At 55.0% G+C, this 23,966-nt stretch overlaps 1 protein-coding gene and 1 long non-coding RNA gene across 2 annotated transcripts in view; one reads left to right on the top strand and one right to left on the bottom strand.

Moving 5' to 3' along the window:
• Positions 1-8,780: 8,780 nt before the first annotated feature.
• Positions 8,781-13,981, bottom strand: LOC135316873 (uncharacterized). Its single transcript, XR_010376085.1, has 3 exons — positions 13,942-13,981; positions 13,489-13,628; positions 8,781-11,897 (listed from the first exon to the last, which is right to left on the bottom strand). It is a non-coding gene; the product is annotated as an uncharacterized LOC135316873 (long non-coding RNA).
• Positions 13,982-20,210: 6,229 nt separating this feature from the next.
• Positions 20,211-23,966, top strand: part of LRRN2 (leucine rich repeat neuronal 2) — a 36,594-nt gene continuing 32,838 nt past the window's right edge. The window contains exon 1 of the mRNA XM_064472031.1: positions 20,211-20,533. The gene's annotated coding sequence lies outside the window, so the exon portion shown is untranslated. The remainder of the gene's footprint in view (positions 20,534-23,966) is intronic.

Here is a 23,966-nt window from a genome sequence, read left to right as displayed (position 1 = left end):
GGCTGCCTCCCTCCCACCCCCAGGACAGGCGTGCTCACTGCTGCTGCCGCCCTGGTCCTGCAGCGAGGAATGCTCATGGGGGGACTTCACATCAACTCCCATCTTAGAGCCATCAGAAAGGCTAAACTAATTTTCTAAGCTTCTCCTCCCTCAACTAAGTATCATGTTGGGGAGGAAGTCATTCTTCCACACCCAGTTCCCTGGTCCTCGAGCTACATGTAAAGCATTGCTAATGCATTTTCCTGGGAGCCAAGGAGGGCATTAACTGCTTTCCTTTAGTGCAGCATGTCACCTATAGACAACATCACGTTAGCGTCACATCATTACATGTGACAAACATCTACATTAGGAGCCATAAATATTTATATAGCATAAATGCAGACAACAGAGCCGACACCTCACACTGTGAAGGGATTCAAGCATGGAATATTATTTACAACTTCTACAGCAATACTGTGTGTCACCCGTTGAGTGCCTCCTTCCCCACTCAGCGTTATTCCTTCCAGGAAAAGAGGAATACACGTCTCCAGGCACTGAGGGGGACATTTCTCAGCTAGAACTGACTGTACAGTCCTTTCCTTCTCCACTAAGGACATCCCACACAGCCAGCCACCAGCTCTAACCAAGTGATCAGAGAGAGCGCTCAGGAAACCAGAGCTACCTACTAGAGACACACAGCAAAACCCAGCTGCACTAATGGGCTGCCACACGGGCACTGATTTACTGGCTGGTTTTAACCACTAGCATAGAATCATTAAGGTTGGAAAAGACCTCTAGGATCATCAAGTCCAACTGTCAAGCAACACCACCATGTCTCCTAAACCATGTCCCAAAGCACCATGTCTACACGTCTTTTAAATACCCCCAGGGATGGTGACTCCCCCACCTCTCTGGGCAGCCTGTGCCAGGGCCTGACCACTCTGGCAGGGAAGACATTTTCCCAATATCGAACCTAAACCTCCCCTGACGCAGCCTGAGGCCGTTCCCTCTCATCCTGTCCCTGGTGACCTCGGAGCAGAGACCGACCCCCCCTCACTCCAGCCCCTCTCAGGCAGCTGCAGAGAGCGAGAAGGGCTCCCCTCAGCCCCCTCTTCTCCAGGCTAAACCCCCCAGCCCGCTCAGCCACCCCCCAGCACACTTGTGCTCCAGACCCTGCCCCAGCCCCGCTGCCCTTCTCTGGACACGCTCCAGCCCCTTCTTGTCCCGAGGGACGCAAACCTGAGCCCCGCATTCGAGGTGGGGCCTCCCCAGGGCCGAGCACAGGGGCAAATACAGGATGATAATCTGCTCATTGCTGCACCTTCCTTAGGAGTCTCTCCAAAGGAGACTCCATGACACTAAGCTCTACCAGTCAGCACCTTTCATTCTGGGGAGGGTTCTGCACATTAAACCATTTCAGCAGTATCCAATGGCTGCCGTGCCCACTTGAATCCAGCCGCTCACCACAAGCTGGTCACTAGGGAGATGAACACTTTGGGAGCTGCTCCTCCCCGCACACGGGCAATAGCACTGCACCCCTTCCTCCCACCCAAAAGGTTTCCATCCTTACCTTATCAAACATGCCCACAGGGCAGCCCAGCATCACCCGCACACCTCCCATCCTCAGTCTTCGGCAGGAGCTGGGATCAAGTAACTCCAGGAGTTTCTGGTTTCAGCCCTAGCTCCTAACAGCCATGGCCACCACAGCTGGCACCAAGGCTTTCCCACCAGCACGCTCGTGGAGAGGGACACACCACCTCAACACACCAAGGCACTCAAAGTCCAGCAGCAGCACTCAGGGAAAGGAGCCCGTCCCATTTAGCAGTTTTATTTGCAGAGCAGCTCTCACAGGTGCTCAGCATCTTGAATTTCCAACGCTTTTCAGGCGTTGGACGTCAATCTTGATGAAAGCAGCCAACTGCCAAGTGTCTCCTTTGTGAGCTCCTTGACGAGCCCTCAGACTTTGTGTTCTTTTCCATTAATAGTTTACTAATGAATTTCTTGGCACGTGTGGTTCAGCAAACAGCCAAATTCAAAGCAACTTTTAGAGATATTTCCAGAATGTGCGTTTAGAGCTCTCTACCACAAGCATTCAAAGAGCCATCCCGCTGGGGAGCAGAGTCATGGTGGAATAACTGATCCAAAACTCACTGAGGCAGTTCATACGAAGCTCCCCTGTCTGCTGCTTGTGCATTAGCCACCATTTGAGCAGCTGGTGCAGAAGCCATTCCACGATTGATTTTTAGAAGATCTTGCCAGGAAACTCATAAGCAGCTCACAAGCATGTTTCAAGCTAAGAGTTGTCCAGAGAATTATTTCCTGGGAGGAATTTACTTAGTTCTAGCCTTGCCCTAACATATCCAATACGGTGCCCACGATATTCCAGCCTGACGAGGCTGTTGCAGTCACCCAGCCTGTGCTCCGGCAGCACCAGCCATGAAATTCCTGCATCTTACTCTTACGGTTTGCGACTGAACCCGAACCTCCTGCATGGAGAGGAGTGGAGGGACGGTGGGCAGCCTCATGAGCCCCATCCACAAATCCTGAGCTTCCCGGACACCCCGGAGCAGCATTGCATGCATGGGGTTGTCTCCTCGCAAGCAGTGCTCTGTGAATTAGCTCTCATTAAACCTCATACGCTGCCAGTTGACCTCAGCATTAGATTAGCATCTGGTTAAGCAGGAGCTGCAGAAGATGGATCAGCAGGAATGAGGTTGGTGCCCATAGATCAGCTGCAGAGGAGCATCGGGGACACCGGGCAAGCAGGGAGGACCCACCACTGCAGTGAGGTCATCCAAGGGGCAGTGCCTGGCCGCCCCTCCACAGGGGGACATGCAGGACCATGGCAGGGGGTACTGATGCTGTTGGGACCTCGCAGGCACCCAGCAGCCATGTGCCCAAGTCTCCCAGAGGGCAGAGGGGAACCAAGCAACTCAGTCCCACCAGAGGCGGAGGGCTCGAGGGGGAGCTACCACCAGTGATAACCAGCCAGGAGCCACTGGACGTGGGACAATCCTGTGAAAGGCAGAGTGAGATGGGCCTGGGATGGTCATCTGCCAGGGTATTTAGCTGGAACCAGGCCATGGATGGCCCACGGCAATGCACTAGTCCAAGCAGTAGCTGCTGCCAGGGGAAGACCAGACTGTGCCCTTGTCCACACTCCTGCTCTAGAAACCTGCCCTGGACGGGTCTAGAGCACCACGCATTCAGTCAGAAACCCTGTCAGATCCACCTCCATGGCTGCTGCAGTGCAGCGGGGCACCTGGCTGCTGCTGGCAGCTAACGCGCAGCACTGATATTCATCGGGGCTGCCGGCTGCAAAAGAAACACCCTAGAAAATTGTTCCTGTCTTGTTTCCTTAAAATGTTTTGTAATGAGGCTTGCATGCCATAAAATTTTCACTACTACGATGGTTTTGCCCTCTCATTTCAAGCATTGTGTCTCTAAGAATTAGCTGCCTGAATACCCAAAGTCTATCTGTCCTATGAGAGGCGTATGAATGCATGGTGGGGCATCCTCCGAGGGCCCCGGGCTCCTCCTGCCCAAAGTCTGTGCCCAGGGCCCCTCATCTGCTTGCCGGCATTACACAGGAGCAAACATCAGACCCTTCCCTCCAACTTTCCCCAGCTTCTTCATGATGGGACCTGAAGCCTCAGCCTTGGCTTCTAGCGATGGCAGGTTTCAACGTTTACTTTCTGGAAGAATGTGCATCAGGGCTTTAGCAGGACCGGGGCAAACCCGGCTGGGACCCTGCACAGGGAGCGCTCCCCGCCGCAGGCAGCCTGGGCTCGCGGTGGGCCCCTTCCTCCAGCCTGCACGAATCAGGGTTGATCCGCCGGGTCCTTTTGCCCCAGCTCCCGCTCACCAGCCCAGCACAGGAGGGCAGAGCGCTGCGGGGATGATGGTTTGCGGTGCCTGGGGAGCCTTCATCACTGGTCCATCCCATCACCGAGCCGTGGCAGCTGCCGAGGCGTGCAGGGAAGCGAGCAAGCACTGAGCATGTTAAGCAATGAATGTTGTGTCCTACGCCTGCCTGAAGGCTATTTACACAGTTCCAATTGATTTGTTGTAACCTGTAATTATTTTAGTTGATTTTTTTTATGCTCTGTTTGTTTTCACTCTCAGGGAGACGAACAATATTTCTCACTGCTGAAGTGAAGCTGAATATGCTGGGGTGGGTGGGGGGTCTAGCAGAATAACAGCTCACAGAAATGATGGTCACTCACATGCTTTCCAGCCACTCTGTGAGCAATGGCTGCTCACTCCCCTGCCCTTCGAGCGGGGTAGCAGAAGCGTGGCTTCGATAGCTAGCCTGGTTCCTTCCTCCTATTTATCTCACATCTATTTTTATTCTGGTGATTTTTTATTTTTCACCTTCTTTCTTCCATGCCACCCATAAAATGGCATCTTTGCATGGGAAATCAGTGCCTTCTGCCCATACCAGAAAAGAGATGTGGTAAACCCAGAGCAAGCCCTGCACTCTTAAGGATGGAGTCTGAGCGCATCCCCGCCAGCAAGTCCCAGTTGTTTATTATTCAAGCCCCATTAGCAGCTAGAGACACTTCTGTGCTTTGCACAGCCCGTGCTGGAGCCGTTCTCTCTCACCTGAAAGCTGTGGGGAGATCCTGGCCAGGACTGATCTTCTCATCCGGGTTTGGGGATAGATAAACAGGAGATTTATTCATTTCCCTGATCCATTTAGTGGGTCACCTTTCTAATTTACATTGCCTTTTACCTCTTGGTTTCCTGGGAATACTCTGCCAGTATTGCGAAGGAAAGGAGTTATTCAGAAAAGAAGTGGGAGAGATGCTATAAATGTAAAACGCAAGAGCAATCTTTAATCATCCTCATCATTAGTTAATTGCCGTAGCCTGAGTCCATTCCAAGGAGAACACAGAGTGTTAAATATAGATGTAGAAATTGGACCTATTTTTGTGATTTTGTGCTCTCTTTGAAACAGATCCTGCTTGCTGCTCTTCGTAAGGATGTCAACACCGGGGATAGTCAGAAGAGCGTCAGCCTCACAGTCAGTGGGACGTGGGCTCCGACCCAGAGCATTTGGGAATCTGTTTAGCTAGAGCGATGCCTGAAAAATGAATGCAATTAGGGTCCTGCTATATTTTGCACTCAGCTTTTGGGGCAGACCTGTTAAATTCCTGCTTCCAACAGTGCCTTGTCCAAAGCCACCTCAGGAAATCGGTGGCAGAGCCAGGAGCTGAGTCAAGATCGGCTGAATCCCGCCCAGTGCTTCAGCCATGAGGGACCTGGTTTCCTCCACATAAGGAACCCTTTGCATCTACTTCTCGGGCCTCAGACTAGCAGAATCCTTGCTCTCCTCATTGCACGCTCCCCATTTTCAGACCTTTTTTCTCCTGTGTGTACCTTTGTTCTGTGTCCTCTCTGCCTATTCTCTCTCCCTCTCCCCATCCTCCCATTCCATCCACTCCACTAAACGTTTCCTTCTCAATTAGGGTAGTGGCACCCACGGAGAGCAGCTGGCCGTGGAGCAGAGAGGGTTTGGAAGACATGCAGTGGCTCTGCCCTCAATTACCTGTCCAGAGATTTCTCCACTCCAGCACTCATAACGTTTTGTAGTTAACTCCTCCTTTGCAGGAGGCTTTGCAGCAGCGCTGAGGATGGAGAGAGATGCTTTTGCTCCAGCCCAGGTGCAAGGCCAGGGAGAGCAGAGACCCATGCCACCCTCCAGCCACCCAGATTAGACGAGGCTACCGGAGCTAAATCCCTTGGCAGCGCTGGCAGCAGGGATGGTGGTTCTGAGAGACAAAGCCCCAGTTAATGCTTCTTCCCATGGCTGGCAGGGAGGCAGGTGCCGGCTCCCCGTGCCTCATTGCCTTAGAGGTGTCGATGTTAGGCTTCCCCTGCCATCCTGCTCGGCTCTGAGCCTTGGATGCTTAAGCATTTGGCCACATCTGGGGATGGAGTTGGGGCAGAGGAGCAAGCACTGCTTGCGTTTCAGCGTAAGAGAGTGGGAGAGGGCAGGAGTTAGGGGACATGCCCATGCCCTGCAGGGTCTGTGGGGTCCGGGGTGGGTGTGTGAGTCCCTGAGCATCCAGGCATGTCCCCGGCGGTGTTTGAATCCGTGTGCTCATCCAGGTTATAAAACGCACGTGACCGACGCACGTCGGCAGGGCAGGTGACACAAGCCGCCATCGCGCTGCGGCGTGGCTGGAGCCAGGGGACGCGCGCGTCGCCCCTCTGCAAACGTGCTGCTGAGCGAGAGTGTCCGGATGGGCATGAGCGCGCAACCGTGGCGGGTGCCTGAGCATGTCCAAGCACGCATGTCCTTGAGCAGAGGCTCGGAAAAGGATTAAATGCCAAGTGTTCTGCGGAGCTTTGCTGAGGGCTAATGCCTGATGTATTAAACCTGCTGGCCTGTTGACAGATACCTGGGCTTAGTGGCTATTCTGCTCTCTAGCAACACTCGTACAGTGTTTCATCAGTACAAATTCTGCTGCACTGAGCCTAATTGTGTCCTGAGGCTGAGACAACAGGAGTGCTGTGCATGTGTGTATGCACACCTGGGCAGAGTGCATCGGTGTGCGTGTGTGCTCCTGGGTGCCTGCTGCCCATGCAGCTGAGTGTGCACACACGTGTTCATGCGTGTGCAGTCTGGTGCATCTCCCTGGTGCAGGTGTGTGCTCACCTGGGTGCTGGAGACTGCCAGTACTGTGTTCCTGGGGCATACAGTTGTTATGTGTGTCGTTCACCCTCTGCAGGGCCACGTCTTTGTGTATGCATGTGGCCCAAATGAAGGAGAATTAGGAGCTTAATTACCAACCTATCTCCTGGTCCACAGGGACTCCTTGGCAGACTGCTTTTCAATAGCAGAGGCTGGGGCTGATCTCCAGCACAGATCTCTGATACCCTGGGGCCACCTTTGTCCTCTCTGCTCCTCCATCCAGGGTCTGTGCATCACTTCAAGCCACCTGTAAGGGCAGCCATTCCACCCACATTTAGTCATTTCCCTGGGTTGCTCTGCAGCAGGGCCTGTGTCAGAGCATGCTCTTGCAGCCCATCTCCAAAGGGCACCTACCCATTCCAGGGGGATATTTTCTGCTTTTTGTGGTACAGATTAATGGGTTCAATTGAGTTTGGTTCCTCTGCATTGCATCCTTTTTGATCCCAGGTGCTGGGGAAAGGTGTTTTTCTCCAGCGTTGTCCTTCACCATGCCATCTCCACCAGCAAAGCAGGAGGCAGAGGGGCTCCAGCAGGGCTGGGGGAAGCAGAGGCGAGGACAAGCGTGGCATTGCCAGCAGCAGCACCTTGCCAAGATGCGGGGCTGTGGTCGCTCCGTCCCCTCTCAGCCAGAGTTTCTCCACTGTCATCCATGTATTCCCTGTTTTTACGAGACTGGGGTTCTGTCACCTGCAGGCAGGACCTGGGCCATCCTTCTGCTCCTCTCAGCTGGATCTGGCCCTTTGCAGAAAGGAGGGGAGCCGCTGTTGCTCCTCCTGGTGAAGCCTCGGTCCCTTCGTTTGGATGCTGATGCTCCCAGGAAAACAGTGGGCAGCGGGGCAGAGATTGGGCAGAGGATCTCAAAGGGGATAGAAAGGGAAAGTCAAAACTTAATAAGACATTAAGACAACAGATTCATTAAAAAGTCATTATTCTCTGTCAGGAGTGGCTTCAATTAACAAATGCCAAGAACTGCAGTACTGTCTTGTTGCTGCCACTGTGCCTCAACAGTATTGTGACCACCTGAATGCCACTAATTAAAAGCCATTTAAAGCTCCCCCAAACCTGGCAGCAAATTTTCAACACTCTGCCAATTTTTTCTCCGCAGCCTCCAAATTCACCTCGTTTGTCATTGTCCTCCCCACACAGTGAGTGGCATTTCTTGGAAAACCTTCCCTCCCCTCCTCCCCTCCCAAGAAGTGCTTTCTAAAGGTTGTGTCCATCTTCCAATCGTTCAGCCAAATCCCACGCTTCTCCTGTGTTTTTAAGCTGTGGGAGCACTGGCACTGTTGTGTCACAGCTTGGAGAGCGGAGCTTTCTATGAAACAAGGTCTGGTTGAAGATGTCCCTGCTCATAGTGGGGGGGTGGACTAGATGACCTTTAAAGGTCCCTTCCAACCCAAACCATTCTATGATTCTGTGAAGGTGTTCCAGCATCGTCAGCTCATGCCCATCCTTAGTAAGGGAAGGTCCTCGTTGCTCCTCCCACCCATGGGTGACAGCTCCAGCTGGGACCCTTGCCCCTGTGCATGGCCCAGCACTGGGCAGCCCAGAGCCTGCAGATGCTCCTTGGCCATCTCAAGGCATCTGTTGATAAGGGATGGGATTGCTGCTTGGGGGGAAGCGCTGTCAGCTTAATTTATTCCTCTGCATTGCACTTTTACAGAGGCTTCACTGTCAGAGACACACCAGCGGAAAATAAACCGAGGTGCCCGTCTGCCAGCCGCCCTCCACCCCAGCGCCTTTTGTAGACGGGCTCTTGAGTGCAGCTGCTTTCATTTCGAGCAGAGACCCCGGGGGGCTGTCAGCTGTGGGCAGGGGATGTCCAGTCAAGCTGATGGCCTGAAACAGCTGAGCGGGTCTCCATCTGGAGCAGCACGGCTCACCCGGGAATACCCAGGGAAACAAAAGCTGCTCAAAGCAATAAAAGAAGGGCAGCGAAGTGCTTTGGAGACGAGGTCAAAGCAGGAGAACTTGTGTCCGAGAGCTGAGGAAGGGGCTTGCATTGGGAAGTCCTCTCCTCCCTTCCCTGGACCAGTTGCATCCAAACCCCAGTTCTCCTCTCCCTTTTTCCCTGGGAAGCTCTGGGGCTGGGAAGGAAGGCATTGCCGTGGCTCTTTCTGGACCTCTCATCATCTGGTGAGACCAGCGATGGTCTGACCGTGAGCTGCCTCGCAAGAGATACGGGCCCCTTCGAGCAAAGCACTGCTCAGGCTCCCAGCTCCACCCACTTGGAGTTTGCATCCAGAACATTTCCATTTATAAGTACAACATCTCCTCCTAAACCACCTTGAGCTCCTTGGCTCTGGCCACCTTTCCCTCGCTCGCTCGCTCCCTCCCATCATTTCCTCTCTGAAAATAGCCTGTCTGTTCCTTGAGTAATGGGATTTCTTTGTACGATTTCAGGAGCCTTAATACTTCATACTGACCTCTATTGGCAAAATCAAATCAATTTAACCACAGGCTCCTGATTTCCTTGAGTTTTTCTTTGCTCATGGTGTCCTTAACATTTCTCACGATGCTTTGATCCGACAATCAAAGGTATCCCTTTAGCTACACACACTCGGGGACATCAGCAAACACACGATCCATAAAATATACAGCATCCTTACACTGGGATTTACATAACAGTGACACTGAAGGTATCAAAAAGAATCGGTTATTAGACTCGAGCAATTACAGCCATGGTTCCTGTAAAGGGGGAGGAGGCTGGAAGCTGACAGCGGGTGGCACGGGCTGGTAAACGCTCAGGTCTCTCCCGGCTCTAGACGTGACACTCGTTTTGTTTTACACCTCGCCTAGAAGCTCGCAGCCACCGGCAGCTCCAAACCTCCCCATGGTTTCCATGTTTTCCATAGCCTGAGTGACAGCAGATTTGCAGAGAGACATCTGGAACGAGCTCAGGCTCCGCATCAAGAATCTTTAATTTCTGCAAGTGCCGTCAGCCCGGCCGCGGTGGGCTGAGCCCCAGACACAGGACACCGACTGAGTCTTTGCAAAGGAACTTGCAGCTCGATACGGCTCAAAGCGTGTGCGATGCTCTGGTGCTGCAGCAAGGGAGCGAGGCAGTGGCGTGAAATACCATAAATCAGAATATCATTCAATCACCTCTCCTGAATTTGGGAAATTGCTTTGGAAAGCGTTCCTAGCAGACAGCCATCCAGCAGCAATTCAGGTCCCGCAGGCAAATCTAGGGCCCCATCTAAATCTATCCTGGCATCAAAATTAACTAAAGAAGCCTAAACCTCTATTGCATGTGCCAGATTTAACAACGTGGCCTCGTGGTGCCAGATAATTGTAGACCCGTGGGAGATCTGGGGCTACAGGGTGTCTGCGAAGTAGAACGGCAAATAAACCAGCCACAACTCAACATCTTTTGTTAGAGTTCATACTTGTGAGCTCTTCTTTTTGGTAAAGGTCTCCTTTTTGGAGCTGAGCAGGCGACTTGCAGACATGCCTTTAATTTTATGTCTTATCTTCTATGAAGTGCATTTCTGTGCTACGGAACAATGGGCTGAGCTCCCAGACTCGTTTCCCTTGTGCCCGCAGCCTGCTGATAGCCCTTAGCCCAGAAGCAAGACTTGCTTTCACTCAGCCAAAAGAAAACCGAAGATAAATAATCCAAGAATTTGTAGATGCTTGATTGTCATGGCAACCCCGCAGCCTTCCTCCTCCTGAGCTGCCTGCCAGCGTCGGGGAGCTGGCTGGAGCTCCAGCGGGGAGCATTTCCCCCAGCGCCCATCTGATTTACAGAGCTGTAATCCCACCCATTTCCCTGGATCACCCTGGCTCTGTGTCCAGGTCACACTGCCGTTGGGTTTTGGCCCCGTTGTCTAGCCTCGGGCACTGCCATGCCCAAGCCTGATGGCACTAGAGCAGCCCTGGGGTAGCTCTAAGGCAGTTGCGACTGTCACCAGCGCCCCACGCTCTGCCTCGTGCTCAGCCCAGCTGCCTCCATCGCCGGGAGCTGGGAGCAGAGCGGGAGCAAAGGGCTCATTCTGCCCGACCTGGGTGGATATCAGCCCCCCTGAGGTACATCAGAGCAGCATGAATATGGTTTTGTGCAAGAAAAAAACAACCACGCCCCAGGTTTTCTCTCCCAACTTTGCACATGCGGAATGTGCATTATTCTCCTTGCTCAGAACTCTTAATTCTGCTCGGTTTTGCCTTCCAGCAACGCAGCGCTTAAGCCAGCTCACAGCAGGCGGGTAGAGCGATTGCTCCCACCCCAGTTCCCTGGCATTAATGGGAGTTGAGATCAAAGAAATTAGGGGGGTGAGCCCTGGTCCTGGGGGCAGTGGGGTGCAGCTCAGGGGTGATGCATGGGTCCAGTCCCATCTCCAGCGAGGGTATCCAGGGTTGTGCCCAGGCTCTGGAGGCAGCTGAAGCAGGGTCAGGCCCTGCTAAGCGCTTCTGCTCCTCTGTGAGGGTCTGAGCCAGCTGCGGCTTTTCTGTGGCATCGCCGCCTCCAGAAAGAGATGCTTCGAAGCCCTCCTCAAAGGCAGTGCTGGCGCTCGGGGATTTAATTGCACGCTTGGTATTCTGTTCAGTTCTAGACCAGGTATTATTTATAAAAATAGAAAGCAGGAGAAACAGGGAGAGAGAAAAAATATCAGAGAGACCTTGAATTTTCATGCTGCGTGTGAGCAAGAAGCCTTTCAGATCAGATCACAGCCCGGTGCCCCTGGGGGAGGATGCAGGGCACTGGTGCAGGGAGCTGAGCCCCATTGGCACTACACTAACGGGGCTCCGTGGGCCAAATCCTGCGCATGGAGCAGCCCAGGCTCTTGAGCAGGACTCATTGCACTTTGCAAAGCAGCTGAGGCTTAAGCTTCACCCCGAATCCCTCCATGCAGGTCTGCAGCTGGCAAGATGGGGGGTGAGGGGCTGAGCGCTGGCTGCCGTGGTGGGGAGAGGGGCCAACAAGGTGGCTTTCAGCTGTGCTGCTGGGTGCCTGCTCCTGTGGCTGGGGTGGGTGGCCCCATGATGCGATGCCTCAGCCCCTGGGGTGCTGCAGGAGCTGGCAGGGCAGGCAGGGCTCACGCTGCCTGCTCACGCTGCTCCCTCGCACGCCGGAGCCACGGCGAGGCAGAGGACGAGGACGAAGGCTGCTCATAGATGAGTCATTTGCAGTGATTAGAAAGGGCTCTTCTTTTTTTCACAAAGGAGCCGTGGAAGGATGCCAGTGAACATAACCTCTGTGACTGCTGGAGGAATCATTCTGGGGAGGAATTAACAGCACAATATTAGTTGCAGGCAAAGAACTTAATTAGCAGATTCAGCAGAGATTCCAATTAAAAAAAATGAGAGGGAAAGCAAGCTCTGTGCTCACCTCCTGGCTCTTCTGGGGGTGAGGCGATGCGGAGGGGGACGGCTCCCCCGCACCCGGCTCCTGGAAAGCCTCTGATAAGAGGCTCTGGAGGAGCTGGGAGGGAGAAGCTGATGCGATTAGGGAGGCTGGGGAGCTGTGGCTGGAGCCCAGGGCGATGACTAGTGAGGGATCTGTTTGGGTGAAGGAGGCAGCGCTGCGGGGTCACAGCACAGCAAGGCTGTGGCAGCCCAGTGAGCTCTCTTTGCTGGCAAGGCAGCCGGCACAAGGGTCTGCCGGGGGTCCTGCCTGCAGAGGCACAAGGCGACGGGATTTCCAGCCCCAGCACCCAGCACCTCCCAGCTTGAACATCCCCACCCATGCTGGGCTGTTTGGGGGCACCCCCAGCTCCCGTCCCGCACCCCTTGGCTCAGCATCGCTGCCCCACTTATCTCTCTTGACTTAGATATACAGCAGCAAACCCTGGGGGCCAAATATTCATCTCCTGCCATGTGCCACTCGCCTCAGCGGGACACCAGTTCCAGCCGCAACGTTAGCCAGAGCTACCGCAAATAATTAGCTCCTTTGCTGGAATCTGCGCTGGGGGAAAAAAGGATTTTTTGTTGTTTTTTTTTGAAATGCCAGTAATGAGCCATTCTCTGGCGACCTGGGGCAGTGACAGCCCCGGCAAGCAGCCGAACAGCAGCGACGGAGGTGTGCGCGTGGTCCAACAACAGAGAAACAAATAAACGCTACATCTTGTAAGCGCAGCCTTTGCCTCGGTAGTTTTATTTCACCGGTGTCCAGCCGCCAGCGCGGACACCAGCAGCACCCTGCTGTTAGCCCTCGTTAGGAGCAAGCGACGCCGGGATGCCTGCGGAACCGGCCCTCGGACGGAAAGGCGAGGCAAAGGGAGAGGGAGAAAAGCTCTGCGTGCGCGTGTGTGCACGTGCGCGTGCGTGTAGGGGCGTGCAAGCACACGCGCGGGCAGGTGAGCACGTGTGTGCGCTTGCACGTGGCCGCACGGAGCCGGTGCGCGCGCCTGCAGCGGCGGCGCGCCTGCGCACGCACGTGTGTGCGCGCACAAGGGGAGAGAAGGTGGCTCACATTGCCATGGAAACGCTGACAAATACAAATACGCCGGTACACACCGCTCGCTCTGCCTCACGCAGAAACGCTCTCTGAGCAGCGCCTCCGAGGCAAAGAGCATCAAAACACACCCAGGGGCAGTAGGGTCTCCTGCAACGGTGACACCCCGCGGACCCCTGCCTGGCCTGGATGCCCGCGTGCCTTCTCGCCCCTCTTGCTCACCGGCAGGCCTAGCTGGGGTGGAGGGTGCTGGAGGACCCCCAGCCCTGGGGGAGGCAGCGGGACACGGGTTCAGCAGCCGCCCCCTTGCCCCAAGCTCACCCACATGCCATCACCGCACGAGCCCTCCCTCCCAGGCCGCCCCTTTTTTTCTTCCCTCCTGCTCGTCTCCTCACATTTCTGCTGGGTTTCTCACCTCTGTGTGTGGTTTGTCACCAGGTCGGGCTGATGTGCCCGAGCAGGGTTCCCGAGGGGGCTGCAGCATGAGCCTGTGTGGGGCGGGAGCGTGGGGATGGGGCAGGCGGCCCCCCTCTCAGGAATCCTGCTTTTATATCCCTGCAAAATAAACGCACACAGTTAATTTTTCAGTCCGGAAGATGGGAAGGAAGGCAGCTCCCAAAGCCTACACGGCGCCATTCACCCTGTAAGACTGGTTATACATCTGCCAGGAGGCAGTGGAAGAGAGAACTGGTCCTTGGAGATTAAAAGACCCAGACATAAAAGGTGTTAATGGTCTTGTCTGCTAACAAATGCAACAAGTTCAGTTGCAACTGGCTGACGCTGCAGCCTTTTAATTACATTTTTGTCTGGCAATAAAAGAAACAAATTTGATTCTTAAAGCAGCATGTAACACATGAAGCACCGTTACCACTTTCTTCACTGGCTTTTTCCTTTCTTTATCAGCAAAACCTGTGCTCTTTAGGAAGTTTATTTCCCCCTGGACCAATCTCCTGCCTGTAAATTTGGGAGTGGGTGGGGGCAAAGACAGCAAGAGGGAGAGGAAAGGAGAGTAATATAAAATTTCTGCAATGCAAAGCGCATTCCATTAAAAAAAGGCCACATTATTCAGCACGCCTTGCCGGCGTGTTCATATAATAGGGGTCTCCATCAGGTTCGCTCCACTCCTCTAACTTGCTCCCCAGGGTGGCTGTAAAGGCGACTCGAGGGGGAAAGATAAATTGAGCTGCTCCTTCTGAATTTCTGGGGCTGGCAGACGGAGTCAGTCTCTTTTGGGGTCTAACTATGGTTGTTCCTGCATTTTATAATATTGCCCCGATTTATGATCAGCTTTTATGGTAGGTGTAAACGAGCCCCAAAGCAGAGAAATAAAGTAACGAGAAGAACATTTCCCCTTCCCGCCCAGCGTGGTCTGTGCAGCAGCACCAGAGCGGCAGCGGGTGCTGGGATGAGCCGCCCCCCGAGCAGCCCATGGTCCCTCCATCGCAGCCAAGTGAGCAACCGAGGGACGGCAAGTTGGGGACGTTGCTTTGATCTGAAACGGCGTGAGCAGGGTTAATCAGGGCTCCACGCGCTTGTCTGTATGAAAAGACGGGTTTGGTATCGATCTCTTGCAGGTGGTGTGAGGCTGGGGGCGAGCGTTCTTTAATCAGCTTGAAAATAGCTCTTGTGGTAGGGAGAAGGACGGCCCCATAATTCAGGACACTCGCCTCTGACTGGGGAAGGAGTCCTGAGCCCAATTCCTTTCGCTGCTACAGACTTCTGGTGTGACCTTGGCTTGGCCGTATAGACCAAGTGCTCCAAATGTATTTAGATACTGAAATCAATGGGGGCTCGGAGGTGGATGCTTAAATGTCCCTATTGATCTGGCCCTTAGCCTTGCTGTGCCTCATTTCCCTAGCTCTAGCACAAGCTCAGACTCGTGGCGTGGCTGAGCCGTGCAAGGCTTTGCTGTACCCCAGCTCCAGCACCCCGACACCGACTGCTTCCATGGGCTTGGGCTTATCACCTCGCCCTGCTGCATCTTTGCTCCCCTTTTTCGGGAGGGGAGGGGGAGTGTCTCTGGGCAGCGTTTAACATGCATGGGCTGATCCTGAGGGAGTTGGAAATTATCCCAAAACAAGTACTAAAAGACACTATAAAAATATATAAAAATATGATTATGGACTTCATAATAATACCATGTTAATAGTGCCTGTTACCTACAGTGGAAGTGACGATTTACTGATAACCCTCAAAAAGCTTGGTGTCGGTGCTGACGACAGCCTCAGATGATACAAAGCCTCCCCAAGACTCCTGCCTCCTAAATTCAAATATATGTTACTCCTCCAAAATGGCAATTATTCAACCGTTCGCGCTAGGCGAAAAGCCTGTGCCACAGCCAGCTCCGGGGCCCCACGCTGTGCAAAACCTGCCCCCGGCTTTGCAGCCGCAGCCCCCGGGCTCTGCGCTGCTCCGCGGAGGATTCACGTATCCAGCTCTAGGCTGGGAGAAGCACAGGGTAAGCAAGGTCGGTGTTTACCTTTGCAGCAGAGAGAGGGAAAGAAGGAGTAGGAGGAAAACACATAGTAGATCCTTGAAAATCTCTTTGCTAAGGCAGATCAGGGAAGCTCCGGGGCTTGGGCTGTGCTAGCTGGTTTGTGTTTTACCCAGCTGGTTTTTCTTGGCATTCCTGCTGAAGGAAGACGCCTCATTGATCCCTGCTTCCACCTGTGCACGACAGGAGAGCCCCGGGCGCTGAGGGTAACGTATAGCTGCCCTGCCGTGGGCAGCAGAGATGCCGTAACTCAGGAGCAGCCGGAGCCCGCTTGAGTTACGGCTCTGTCCTGCACCAGCAATAGGCCTGCAATAACTTACTGCCTGCTGCTAAGCTGTGATTTGGTTTATTCTGCACAGGGGAGACGTGAGAGGGGAAGGGGTATCTCCTCTTTGGATCCAGAGAAAGGGCTGCAGGCGGCTTTTCCAAACACCTCCGGGGTTTATGACTCCATCATGCTGCCTGAAGGAGCTGCTGTTATGTCCTTAAATCATTAAAAATAATAATAACTGTGACACCAAAACCAATTCCCATGTACGAATAATGCCGGCGCGAGTCTCCACGAGGAGTTGGTACTTCTTGCCCAGCAGTTCCCATCCCCGCTGGGAGGCAGCGAAGTCAGGCTCGGCTCTGCTGATGCCTGGGATGAAGGAGAGGAGGAAACTGCTGCTGGGAATGGATCCTGCCTAGACCAACCCTGCCATTGTGCACCAGGGACTGGGAGCATCACCTCCTGCCCTCCAAGCATTCTCAAGCTGGTGTAGGATTTGCCTGGCGCTGGCACAGTGGGCCATGGGGAGGCTGGGATGCTGCTTTTGGCCCCAGGATATGCTGTGGATCGGGAACCTCATCCCTCCCAACTCATTGCTCCAGGTGCAGGGTTTGAGAGCTGGAGGGGTGGGATGAGAGCAGTGGGAAAAACAGGCAACAATCCCTGGTTTTAAAGGTGCCGGAGAGGCTGTGGGAGAGATGCTTTGATTCCTGGGTGTGCAGGAGCAGGCTGGGCTCCAAGGTAGGAGGAAACCCCCAGGGAGCTGCAGTGGTGCCTGGGCAGTGGGGGGTCTGAGGGGACCTGATGCTGGGATGCTGCTGCCCAGCCTGCGTGGGCAGAGCTGCAGGACTCATGGCAGAGGAGCTACTGTCAGTGTGATATTTATTGCTTTATTTTAGCTGGGTTTTATGCTGGTGAGTTCCTGATCAGGTCTTGTGTGCTTTCTGTCCCTTGCAGATGGAAAATTGAAGTCTGGTGGTGTGACGTTAGACCCTGAAGGCATAGGTGGCAAGGAAAGACGCCTAGTGTGTGTTGCTCTCATGTAGGTTTCTGGTGGCATCTACCCCTTGCTGGAGGTACAGTAAAGCAGTGCCATATGCTTTGTGCCCCCAAATGCTTGCACAGAGTCTTTGCAAGGGGTGTCCTCCATGAATGAAGCTTGACAAGCTCGTGCTGATCCAGAGGCCCTTGTTCATCCCAGTCTATTGGAGCTAAGGCTTGGCTGAGCACTGCTTGCCCAAACTTAGCCCTCCAAATGTATGGCTTCTTTATAAGACTGCCTTAGTGCTGCTCACCAGGGAGCTAATATTGTGTCTTAAGGGATAAGAAGGGGGATGTGAAGCTGCTTACAACCAGACATGTATAACTGGCTGTAGGTGAAAAACCATACTGAGACTAAAAGCTGCTTCTCCGGCAAGGAAAGTTTTTAACCCCTTGCACCAGGGGAATATGTTCCAAGTGACTTCAAGTGCAGAAGAGGCATGAGAACTGCTGAAGCAGCAGAGAAAATAAATTAGTGTCATCTCGGCTAAAATCCCACACAATTAAAACCTGGATCAGGCTGTACTCATCTGCCTGAAGATAGCATCTCGAGAGTGACATGCATTAGTCATCATCTGCAGCAAGCTGGCTTAGCGCACGGAAGGAGCCTGTTTACAAGCAAGGTGTTAGACAGAGAGGGCTCTGGGCCACCCCGGGCCAGCTTCTCCCTCCCCAGCGGCGTGTCGCCTGTGTCTGGAGCAGGGAGAAATGCCCGTCTCCATTTCCTTCCCTCGCTTGCAGTGGAGGCAGCGCAGGATGGCTGTAAATGTGTTTATAGAAACGCTTCTCCTTCTGCACCTAAAGCATGTGGGGGGATGATCCCAATGTGGGCCAGCACCTCTCCCCTCTGCAAGGCAGTAACTATCCCATGTCACCAGGAGTGAGGTGACACTAGTGTCCCCATCCTGCAGGTCGGAAGGGGGTTGCTGAGTAAGGGACCTGCCTGAGGCTGCGCAGGGAGTCTGCAGCAGAGAAGAAACTCAATGAGTCTTAAGACCAAACAAGCACCTTTGGACCCCCCCATAGTTGGAATGAGAAGTGATTAAATGACCTGGGCTTAACGGTGCTGTGCAGGCTTCCACCCAGCCTTGGATGAAAGCCCTGTGCAGTTTATCTGGGTTCAGCTGTTTCTATGGAGTTGGCTTGTCAGTCCAGCCCCGAGCAAGGTCTCTGCGGCGCCGGCTGCTCCGATCAATGGTGCTCTGGCAGCTGGGGAGGGAGCTGCTGCCACCCTACCTCCCCCAGACTCATGTTTTGGGGTAGTGGGTACCCTGAAAACAGTCCCCAGGAGCTGATGGGTGTCGCAGAGGGACACAGCCAAACGCAGGAGCATCCACCCATGGCCACGTGGCCAGGGCAGGCAAAGCTTTCCCTGTTCCTCGCCGAGCTGAAACCAGCCCCTCCAGCAGCACTGTGTGGCTGAGCCATGAGATTGAGCCTGGGGCAGACAGGTCGAGAGCCACCATCAAGTACTGAGCGATTACCTGTGCCCTTGGGAGCCACGGACTGCTTGAGACATCTCTTGCACCGCGGAAAGCACGAGGCAGCTCTTCCCCCTTGCTTGCAGCGATCTGTGCACGCCGTGTTGCAGGCACAAGGATGCAGTGCTGGGGATGGGCACTGAATTGTTTGCAGTGGCTCGGTGTGGCTGGCTGCCTGCTCAGCCGCTGTGCCTTGAGTTCAGTGGGAGGGCAGGGTGCGAGGCCTTTGCCTGGCCGGCCCCACAGCGCGGGGAGGGGGTCGCAGAGCAGAAGCAATCCCAGCCCCTGTTCCCTTTAAGTACCCATGGTCCTGACAGCAGCAGCAGTATGTGGACACCAGCACAAAGACCATCTGGAAGGGCTTCTCCAGCTGACTGGAACTCCACAGTCTCATGAGAGAAATGGTTTTCATAGGATGCTTATGGGGTTTCTGCAAAATGAAGGGGCATGGCCCCAGTATTTGAATAAAGCCTCACATTTCACCCCTTGCTATTTGAAAAGCCATGAGGGGACCTTCCAGCTGAGACCCCTCTTTGACTCTCAGTCTATGCTGCAAAGCATTTAAGTGAGGCTAACATTAAGCATGTGTTCCTATTAAGTATCTGCATAAACGCTTTGCTGAATGGAGGCCAACATGCCAGAACATCACCCATTTGGTTTGGGCACATGGGCAGGGATTTTGTTATTGAAGTCCTGCCAATTAAATCAGGTCACTCCAGTCCCTCCTCTTCTGCCTCTCTGGCTCTCTCGCATGTGTGCACGTCTGTTCTCCATCCCTGCGGTCCAACCCACCGCCCCAGGCAAATGCTCTGGGAGTGAGCCAGACCCCCAGCTCCGCTCAGGCTTCTGAGCATGAAATGGGGATTCAATGGCCACTGTCACTCAGGGGGCGTGTGGCATCCGCAGGGCTCTGACAGCCGCTGGATGGGGCTGGGAAAAGCATTTCTGGGGAGCGACTGCTAGAAAGCAAACAAAAGCTGGGGTTGCCCTGCTGCTCCCACCCCAGATCATGCCTTTGTCAGAGCCCCATGACTGTGCCCGACCGAGACACTTCTCCCTGCATCGCTTTGGGTGCGAAGGTAGATGGGGTCTCCATCCCTCACCTTTTAAGACGGGTGACAGACAGCCGGGACCCCAGATCTCTCCATCTGAGAAACAGCAAAGCAGAAGGCAGCTTCCCCCAGAGTTTTTCAAGGTTAAGGGTCTCTGAGCATCCCTTTCCAGGGGAGGTGAGCCACCGGCAGCATGTCCTGCTCGGGGACTCAGCCACTGCCTTGACAGGGGTGCAGGTGAAGGTGCTGCAAAACCCCACGGGGCATCTGCAGTGTCACACTAGGCACCCTGGGATGGGGCAGGTGCTGGGGCTGCCAGGACCATGTGTAGCCAGATCTTTCCAACGACAAATAAAGCCCCTTGGGTTCTGATGGGCAGGAGGGGATTTGGGCCATAAGTCTACCCTGTCGAGTCTCCTGCTTCCCTCTTAATGTGGGGCCACACAGTGCCATGTTAAAAACCCCATCCCCGGGCTCGGTGACCCCAGCATCCCAGCCCGCGGGGAGGGGACCCCGGTGCCGCCGCAGGCTCCGTTGCAGCCGGGCAGGACGAGCTGCGGATGCCGAGGGGTGCGAGCAGCCAGCTCAGCCTTTGCAGGAGCTTTTTATATCTGGTCCTCGGGAGCATCACCCCAAAGGGCTGGGGGTGCCACGGCTGCCCCTCGGGTGCTCGCCAGAGCCGCAGGAGTTAAGCGCGCAGCCGGCAAGAGCTGATTCAGGTGGGTGGCACGTCCTGGCGACAAGACTCGAGTGAGGAGGATGGGGAAAGGGAGGGGAGAAGAGAGGAGGAGGAGAAGGGGGAGCGTTTGCAGGCAGCAGGGAGCGGCGAGTGTGCGGCCGCAAAGGAGCCGTGCGAGGGAAGGATGAAGGTCTCTCCCCGCTGCCTCCACACCGGGTGCTGACGGAGAGCGTGGGGGCAGCCTGGCAGGGGGTGACCTGCTGTCCCTGTCCCCGAGCCCCAAAGGGACAAGGACGGACCTCCCAGCTTTGGCAGGTCTAACGCAACCCCGGCCCTTTGTCTGCTGACGGGGGCTCTGCCTGAGCCAGATGTGTGGGCAGCTGTTGCAGGGAGCAGGCAGGCGGATGACAGCGATGCTGGGAGGCGGGAGGAGAGTCCAAAGGTAAGTTGGGCTCCAGCCTCATTAACCGTTTTGTCGGCTGATTGTGACTTTTGGGGGGGCTGCTATGCCTGGGGGCTCTGCAACACAGAGCTGGCTGCTTGGCGGTTTGTTTGGGGTTTTTCCCTCATTCCAAAGCTTTGCTTTCACTGATCTCTGGCATGGGGGATAAATGGTGTATTTGAAAATAAAAGAAGGAAAAGCAGGTGGAAATAGGAAATGCACGCAGCATCGGTGCCTCGCCGGTGCGTGGTCCAGTAGGGGGCAAGGGGTGAGTGAGGCAGCTGAGGGCACTAATGTCGGGAGCTGGATTACTAGTGCTGGAAACTCCTCTAGGATCAAGTTGATCCTCACCCAGGCACCGGTGTGAGCATGGGGTAACCATAGCAAGCCCCGTGGCGATGCGCTGGGGATGGTGCTACTGAGACTGAAATCCAGCCTTTGGAAGGGATGCTGTCAGGATGCGATCCAGCCAGCAGCAGCGCTTTCAGTGCATTAACCCCTTTGTGCCCGAGCTCCGTGGAAAATGTTAAAGGAGTGAAGTTCAATGTAGAAAAGAGGTTGCGTTAAATAAACCAGACTGGTCCTTTGGTCTCTCTCCTTCCTTTGCAACCCACCTTCACCTGCCGGTGCCTGGCTCAGCCCATCCGAGAGGACAGACTCCCCAGGGGGTGGCAGGCAAAAGGTGACGGCAAAGCAAACCCCGGGAGCACCTGCTGTGAGCTCTGGGCCCATGGTGTTGTTGGAATGATTTCTGTGCTGGTTCAGTGTTTACCTCAACCCTTCCTAACCCTGCTCCCCGCCGCACGCACCTCCCCGGCGCAGCCACCCAGGAGACACGCAACCACCCGCAATGTCCGTGCTCGCACCGCTGTGCAAATCATCCGTCCCCTCCCCGCAGCTGTGGGGTGCGTGGATGTGCCCTGCCAGCCTGGGGAGCGATGGGGACCGGGGGGACCTGTGTGCAGGGAGGGACCCGCTGGAGGGACCCTTGCACCGCCCTGTGCTGACCCAGTCCAGGAAGGCTGCTCGGGACTGGGAGGGACCCCATGGCTCTGTGTGTGGCTGAGGCATTGGCTGCCCTTGCCTCTCCCTAGTGCTCAGGGCAGGCGCCAGGCCCTCACCTCCTCCTCCTCTTGCTTCCTGCCAGAGCCTGAAAAAAGGCATTTGAGACATCTCAGCAATGCCCCACTCACCCATGAGTGAGGAGGGGGTGAAGCCCTTTTGCTCCCCAGGGCTTGTCCCAGCCCAGCAGTGGGACCCCAGAGGGGAGGAGGGGGTGCTCAGGGCTGGGCACTGCAGGGTGGGAAAAGGACCCTTGGAGCAGTGTTCCCAGGGAGGCTTCTGCTGGAAGGTGCTGCCATTACCTCTGGGCATGAGGATCGGGTTCCTCAAGCCATGATCTAACAAGGCTGGGAGGTCAGAAGCTATGCATGGATGCTACCGTCTCACCCCCCCGGGTTGCTGAGCCAGTGCTGAGCCAGGACCCAGCCCCTGCTGCTGCTTTGAGGATGAGCAGCCCTGATCCCACAGCCTGGATGCAGGCAGAGCTCACAGCAAGGCTGGGAAGCAAATGTCTCATTTCTATCTCTCAAAGCCTGAGCACGCTGCAGCCCTGGGGTGATGGGATGTGGCTCGACGCAAGTTTCCCAGAGTGTTGACTGCTCCCTGCCATGGGGCTTCTGCTCTTTGTGGGTGTCCATCGCTGGAGTTCATGCCTGGGACATGGGGCACTGTCACCCAGCTCCCCTCCTGTCTCCCCATAGCAGAGGACCCTGGACCTGCTGGCCCAGCCTCTTTGCTGGGGACACGCTCCTTTCCCCAGCACAGAGTCGGCCCTGAGATTTGCTACCCCAGCACCCTGGGTCCTCTCTGCAGGCAGTGGTGGCTGGTTTAGCACCCAGTCGGTTCTGGCCTAAGTGGCTGTGCAGAGCAGGGCTGAGGGACAAATCTGGGGACCAGCCTCTGCTCCTCAGCCATTTTAAACCCCTTCCTTTGGGTGGTACCATTTTTATCTTCTGCAATGTAAAGCATCAGCTGCCGGGGCTGAGCTGTGCAACACCCATAGCAGAGCCTGCAAAATCCCTCTGGTGCAGGGGAAGGGGTTGGCAAGTGAGGCAGCACCCCGACCTAAACCCATCCCACCTCTCTAGGGGTGGCAGAGCATCAGGAAATCACTTTCCCCACAGCACCGTATATTAAGCTGCATAATTGCCTCCCCAGGGAGCCGAGGCAGCTCCTCCATTCAGTGCTTCAAAGGAGGTGCCGTGGAGGCGCCAATTCCCAACGTGGAGCAGAGCTTCGGCTGCTCTAACCCAACACGGCTCCTCCTGCTTTGAAGAGCTGTGCTGCCTCACGGGAGCAGCGGGTTTGTCCCCACTCCTCGCTGTAGCTGATCAGTGAAGTTTAGGGACATGACCCTGAATTTCCTGGCTAGGACAGGGATGGAGGATGCTAGGAAGGTCCAGCGCTCAGACCAGGTGGGCACCTGAAAAGCTGGGAACTTCACCACACTACCAGCACCTCTTCTAATGCAGGGAAGCCCGAACAGAGGGCTTGCTCCCTTTCTTTATTCCCAGCAGATTATGTATCTCCTAAATCACTTTCAAGGTAGACCCTGGTCACTAACTCCTCTTCCCTTCTCTCCCAAAAATCTGCCCATGGGATAGCATTCCTGTTGGCATGTGGCTGATTTCCTAAAGAGCAGCGATACCAGCCCAGGGCCCGTGTCATCCCCTCCTTGCACACAGAAACTCCCCACCACCCTCGCTCCTTGCTCTCACATCCTTTTTGTTGGGAAACACGGCAAGGGGCTGTTCTGCTGCCCTCCGCCGAAGACGAGGTGCGAGGCCCCTGGCAGTGACTGATGGTCCCTCTTCCCCTGCTCGGTGTGCATGGGAGGTACCCGTGACTTTGGTTCTCCTCCTGGAATTGAAATTGTTGTTCTCGGGGGCAATGCCCTCTCCTCTGCTCTGCATTGAAAGCTGTAGCTCTGCCCAGCCCTGCCTGGGGAAAGCCATGAGAAGGAGGATTACAGCTGCTGCCGAGCGCAGGGTGCTGTCTGCTGCTTGCTGGGAGTGCATCAGGAAAATCATTAAAATTAGATGAGTTTAAAACTTCTTAAGAGTGGAGGTGGTCTCTGTCGGCAAGGCTCTGCGCTGGGACTTTGGGATTGAGTTTAGGGTTTGGTCGTTGATGGTCGTGAGTCGTGAGCTCCTCGTGGAGCCCAGGGCATCCCCCCTCGCCCTCCTGCTGTACCAGCCCATGGCCGTGCCCTGGCCACCCTGCACACCAGTTCCCACGCATGTCCCCGCCAGCATCCCTCCTGTGCTGGACCGGGGCAGCTGCTGAAGTGCCCGACACTGTTCCAGGACATCAGCCAGCTCATAGGCGGTGAAATATATGTGCAGGTTTAGTGGTTGTTGATGGCAGAGAG

This window comes from Phalacrocorax carbo, chromosome 23 (assembly GCF_963921805.1).
Source record: "Phalacrocorax carbo chromosome 23, bPhaCar2.1, whole genome shotgun sequence".
In the NCBI taxonomy this organism is placed as follows: Eukaryota; Metazoa; Chordata; class Aves; order Suliformes; family Phalacrocoracidae; genus Phalacrocorax; species Phalacrocorax carbo.
This window is presented reverse-complemented; position numbering and strand designations above follow the sequence as displayed.